General features: G+C 29.0%; 1 pseudogene across 1 annotated transcript in view; it reads right to left on the bottom strand.

The window, feature by feature from the left end:
- The window catches only part of LOC105147333 (thymidylate kinase-like), a 9,692-nt pseudogene extending 4,331 nt beyond the window's left edge, over positions 1–5,361 (bottom strand). The window contains exon 1 of the transcript XR_015546084.1: positions 1–5,361. This exon is cut by the window's left edge and continues 2,833 nt beyond it. The product of XR_015546084.1 is annotated as a thymidylate kinase-like (transcript).
- Positions 5,362–5,653: the final 292 nt, after the last annotated feature.

The following is a 5,653-nucleotide window of genomic DNA, read 5'->3' as shown; positions in this document are numbered from 1 at the left end:
GTATATGTATAAAGGTACAATCTTTTCGCTCGATTTCTTCTTAGAGAAAAAAAAACAAGTATTTTTTTTCTAGCTTTTCGCATATATACGTTTACATGATGTGTATAGGTAATATACAATAAACTTTTCACAGTGATGAGACGCTGCGTGACGTGCCCTGTAATACTGAATTCAGATTCTCACTCGAGTGTCACTTCATTCTTATTATTTATCATACATTAGACAAGGATGACACCTGGGGAGCAGTCAGGTAGGAATCCGAATACGCCTTAAGATCGTCATTTCGCGAATTTTCGCCCCGCGAACACCTGAAGGAACTCAGCTTTCGGTAGAGACTTTGAATTCTCAAGTCTGAATTCTGGCATCCCCTGAATTCCTTGAAATTTTCGATCTCACGAAGTTTGGAATGCGGATTGTATGCTGCGCTCCTCTGGCGTGCGAGTTATTCGGCCGTATTGAGAGAGAAAGAGAAAAAGAAAGAGAGAGAGAGAGAGAGAGCGAGAGAAAGAGAGAGATATATAGTAGAAACAATCAGATCATGTCAAACGATCACGCGCATGGCAGCATCGAATTTTCTTCACGTCGTGTTTCCGCATTCGTGCAATCATACCATGTAATTTTTTGCGCTTACCCTTTTTCTAAGATTAATTTACTTTAATGTTAAAGCTTTCAATAGATTCTTTGACTCTTTTCCGTCTTTTTACATAATGCTCGCAATGGCACATGCAACTATATTAGTCACAAGCAACGTGTAGCACGTTTAATTCTAAATGTAACTCGCAAAATTGAACAGGATAAAATTGATTTTTGCCTGTCCATCCAAGTGTTAAAAATCAATTTTATATGTTATATTCGTTTCAAATAATCGAGAGATCTTTATTCTTTATTCTAAAATCTGTCAGATTAAAATATTTGGAGTTGCATTTTTAGCGCTAAACGCGAGGCACGAAAACAAAGTTCTTATTTTATACGGTAATACCACGCTCTTTTATATTCCTCTTTCATATATATATATATATATGAAATAAAATATCGATTCGATGTTTAATGGATAATCATTTCATGCCGGGCAATTAACAATTTATTCATAAACTATAAAATAGACTGTATGTTTCTTAAAATTATATATATCAAAAAGATGTGTATTAATTATAGAAAATATATCATCTGAAAAATAAGCGAAAATTGAAAGTTCCATTGTTTGGAAGCTCAAAAAATATTAGTACAGTCGAGAAATTTAGCTTGTAAAATCAGAAATACATGCGAAGCTCATTTATATGTTAGAACAGAATATATTCATTGTGTAAAATTGCTAATTAATGTTTATTTTCTACAAATAAGACTTTTTTTTATAAAAAATTTCCTATGAATACTTTTTGTTCTCACTGTATGTCCTAAAAATGCATAAGACAACTCAACGGTTTGAAAGTAAATATTTAAATAGTAGATATACATATATATATATGTGTATGTGTGTATAACATTCTTTTGCGTTGAAATATATATGTATAACATTTTTTTGTGTTGAAACATTTGTTAAAAAAGGGAAAAAGAAGTATGATCTATACTGTAAGAACAAAAATTACGACAATTAGATTATATTATTTAGTTTAAATCTTACAACTTAAGTCTAAATTGACTAATCAAATTAAACTAATCGCATTATGAATTTATTATTGATGAAAATAAAAATCGGAGCTTAAGTCGAATGTAATGAGAGAGTAATAGAAACGTAAACGAAGCTTCTAGTTCCATTGTATCAATTTTCGCCTCCTAAAAACTTTATTTACGCTTCTAGTACTTTCCCATTACATTCGACTTACGCTCCGATTTTTATTTTCACCAAAGTGCAATCTCTATCTCGTCATCTTTTCATATTTTCATTGCATGTTCGAATTATGTAAATTTTAAGAGCTTCCAACTCTCCTCTTTCATAGTCTTGATTATTTTATTACCTTTCTTTCGATTTAATATCTTCATTGTGCATTTTGCGTATTCTAATTGTATGTAATATTAAGGCATCTCTTGTAACTAATTAATTCACTGTGTTATGACTTTTTTCCCCATTTTTTTCCTACGATTACTTTTACGCAACGGAAAAGTGTCAGTTCTAATATTCAAATTCACGATATCTTTGATTTTTCAAAAGTATATCGATTACATTCTGTCGCATAAAATTACATTATATTTCGACATATATAAGTATCGACGAAATATCGAAAAATTACAACTGATTATTACTTGACTAGTCAATCAGTACAATCGTTCAAACTATGGAAATCAAAGCACAGTTCAATTGTCAATATTATACATAAGATTCTGGTCAGTTATTATATTAGTAACAATTATTATTATTAACTTTTTTCTATTTCAAAACAATTTATTAAAACGCAAATTTTAGCATTTATCGTATTATTTTCCTTAACAATGTGAAACATCTAAATATAACTTCAAAGTAACGACAAATATTTTTAAACAAATAAAATAAAATTGCTGGAAAAGTTTATTGTCAATTAGAAAAGAATGAATTAAATGAAAACAATTAAATGCATATTATAAAATATGTATAAGTTATATAAAAACATATAAATAAAAAATAGCATATTATTAATAAAATAGATAAGTAAAAATTAATTTATTTGTTATATTTTAGAAGAAACTTGATTATTCATGCATATTGCATAATTATGTACTTTAATGTTTATCATGACTAGTTTCATATCGGAATTATAAATTTTTCTTATTCTGATTTTAGTTTTTTTCGTATCTTCAAATTTCAAAAGCAAATATAACGATACTTGTGCAAGTATGTACCAGAAACGCGAAAGCACTCCGACCGAAAGAAATTGACATTCTGCAACGATTCCGTCTTCTGCACTTCATTCACTTCAATCAGAATAATCACGTTCGTATCACGGTTACACATGACTTAATTAGATTCAGATTCAGATCAACGAGTTTAAACCTCTCAGATATATTTATAATATGTATAGAGATCGGCATAATATGTATATGTATATATATTTATATTTATATAATGCTATCGACGGGATTTTTCGATTATTTGCAAAAGTATGAAACTCTACGGAGTCCTAGCGCCAACACGCCGAGAGATTCTAATGACAAAGTTTCTTTCTTTCCTATTCGCCTCTCCTCTTTCTTCTCTGCATTCTTTTTCTCTGCTTTATTATACATATATAATTATTTATTACCAACAGGGCGTTAAATATCTCACGCTTTTAATATTTGTTCATACCAAATTTAAAGTTTATGTAAATGAATAACATGTACGCGTGTGTGTACCCTTTACGTGTACATATTTATTACGCATATACTATAGGCGTATCATATATCTGTATGTCATATATTTATATATGTAGAGATAAGTAAAAAAACTTAACGATAATTTCTCTTTTTTATTTTTTTTCTAACTTTATTCTTTATTTGCCAGAAAAAATCTCGCGTTTCATTAAGTTCCTATTTCATCGTGGTTGTATCTTAGCATTGTAGATGCAAGTAAGTGAGAGAAGTTATATGTGCTGAATTCATATGCTCGTCTTTTACAGTATTATGTATAGTGGTTGAACAACAATTCCATAAATCTCTCGCTCACTATCTAACGCGAATTATTTTTGTGTTATGTTTGTTTTCCCTGTAAGCCGACAGACTTTCTCTATTTCCGTTTCTCTTACATAAGCAACGTGCACCGGATGGATCCACACCGGATGGACGGATGCACCGTGCTGAGGCAGATACCGGATGTACTGTTTACCTGTTTTTGCGAGCTTTCTGCAAGCACCTCACTCTATATATGTGTGTGTGTATGTGTGTGTTGGTATGCATCTTCTTCTGTACGTGTTCGATGTACTTCATTCATAATTTATGTATATATATTTATATAATCCACGTACAGAATGCGCACGTGTCATTTATCGGTGGCGATTAATAAAATTCTTCAGAATATCGACGTTCGTTCGTTCCATTGTGTTCACATTTGGGTTTCTTATTTTTTATTCTTTTCTCTACGGGTTCCACGTATTTAGAAAACTTTCTGCGTCATAATTCGGTTTCTATACCTATTTTCGTTATTATTTCATTTTAATATCACTGAGAGCCTGACGGTACGTCGAAGTCGTCAAAGGTCGCATGATCACGATTCAATAACATGCCGTGAGATCATTTAAGTGCAATATTCTACGTACAGAATTTAAATGAAATATTTAAAAAGTTATGGAACTAAAAAGAATATAAAGTAACAATTATTATTTTCAGTTTTCATAATTCGAAAAAGATATTTGAAAGAAGTAATCTGGATCATACTTTGTTAATTATTATTAGTAATGTCAATTAATTTTGTTAAATTAATTCTTTTATAAGGCTTTCTGTAAGATTTATCTTTGTTTATAATGAACAATAATTAATAAATTTAATCAACTATTTTATAATAATTTCAAAGCTAAATTAATTAATCAATTTTTTACATAAAATTTATCAAGCGTCTATTAAAATATATAGTTTACTAAAATTGGTGTCCGTGATATTATCACAATTATAAAAATTATCAAACTAATTTTGCATTTTTTATATAAACTCTTTCTTTATCGTATCAAATAAATAGTCAAATAATAAATCTTTAGTTTTTCTCTTGTTTGTATAATTAAATAACGAACTAAACAACGCTTTGTCGCTTCGTCGATCACGCGATACCTTCAAGATTGCAGAGTCACGTCGAGATAAATTTGGATACTATCAACATTATTATTTTAATATTTTTTTAAGTTTTGCTCTAACTATGTGCACTTCTAGTACCATATTTGACGACATTAGATAATAATTATCTCTCGCATGCGATTATACGGTTTGCCATGTACCTAAGAAGAGTCTTTTATTATCACCTGCCATTGAATGCTATCAGACGAGTCGCAGAATATTAGAATTATTGTTATCCTTATTATTATTCTTATCCCGATATTATTATTATATTTATTATTATGACTACAATCGGTATCGTTATTAGCATTATTTTTATTATTATTATACAATTATAATTTAATCGGTTTTGTGTTTTCACGTTTAAATTAGCACTTTAAAATAATTCGTCCATATTTATATCGGATTATACGATTGATTAATTTATCGTTTACGAACTTGGTCATCATCCCTTTATATTAGAAAGTCTGTGAAGATTAAAAGAGTCCCATTATTATGCTTTCATACATATACGACGTTCTCTATACATGTATATTAAGTAGCACACATTATACATGCACATTTTGTGTCTTTTCTTTTTTTTCTTTCGTTCATTTCTCTCTCGTTCTCTCTATCTCACTTTTTCTTTATCCTTCTCTCTTTACTTCTTTCAAATATTCATATATATATATATATATATATATATATATATATATATATCGATACATTCACGTATTCTCTTTCTGAGCTGCATTTACATATCACATATTATATTTTCTATTCACTTATTACCATGAATATAAAATCAGATGATTTTAAACTTGATTTTTAAACTTGTCTAGTTTGATTCTATGTTAATTTTTAGATTTTGCAAACAAACAATTTAAGAATTAGAGGATTAAATTTGATATTGAATTAATTGATTTCACACTGAACAAACGCAAGATCCAAAATATTATTTTCA

The sequence above is a fragment of the Acromyrmex echinatior genome, chromosome 9 (genome assembly GCF_024713525.1).
Source record: "Acromyrmex echinatior isolate Ae372 chromosome 9, ASM2471352v2, whole genome shotgun sequence".
Taxonomy (NCBI): domain Eukaryota; kingdom Metazoa; phylum Arthropoda; class Insecta; order Hymenoptera; family Formicidae; genus Acromyrmex; species Acromyrmex echinatior.
This window is presented reverse-complemented; position numbering and strand designations above follow the sequence as displayed.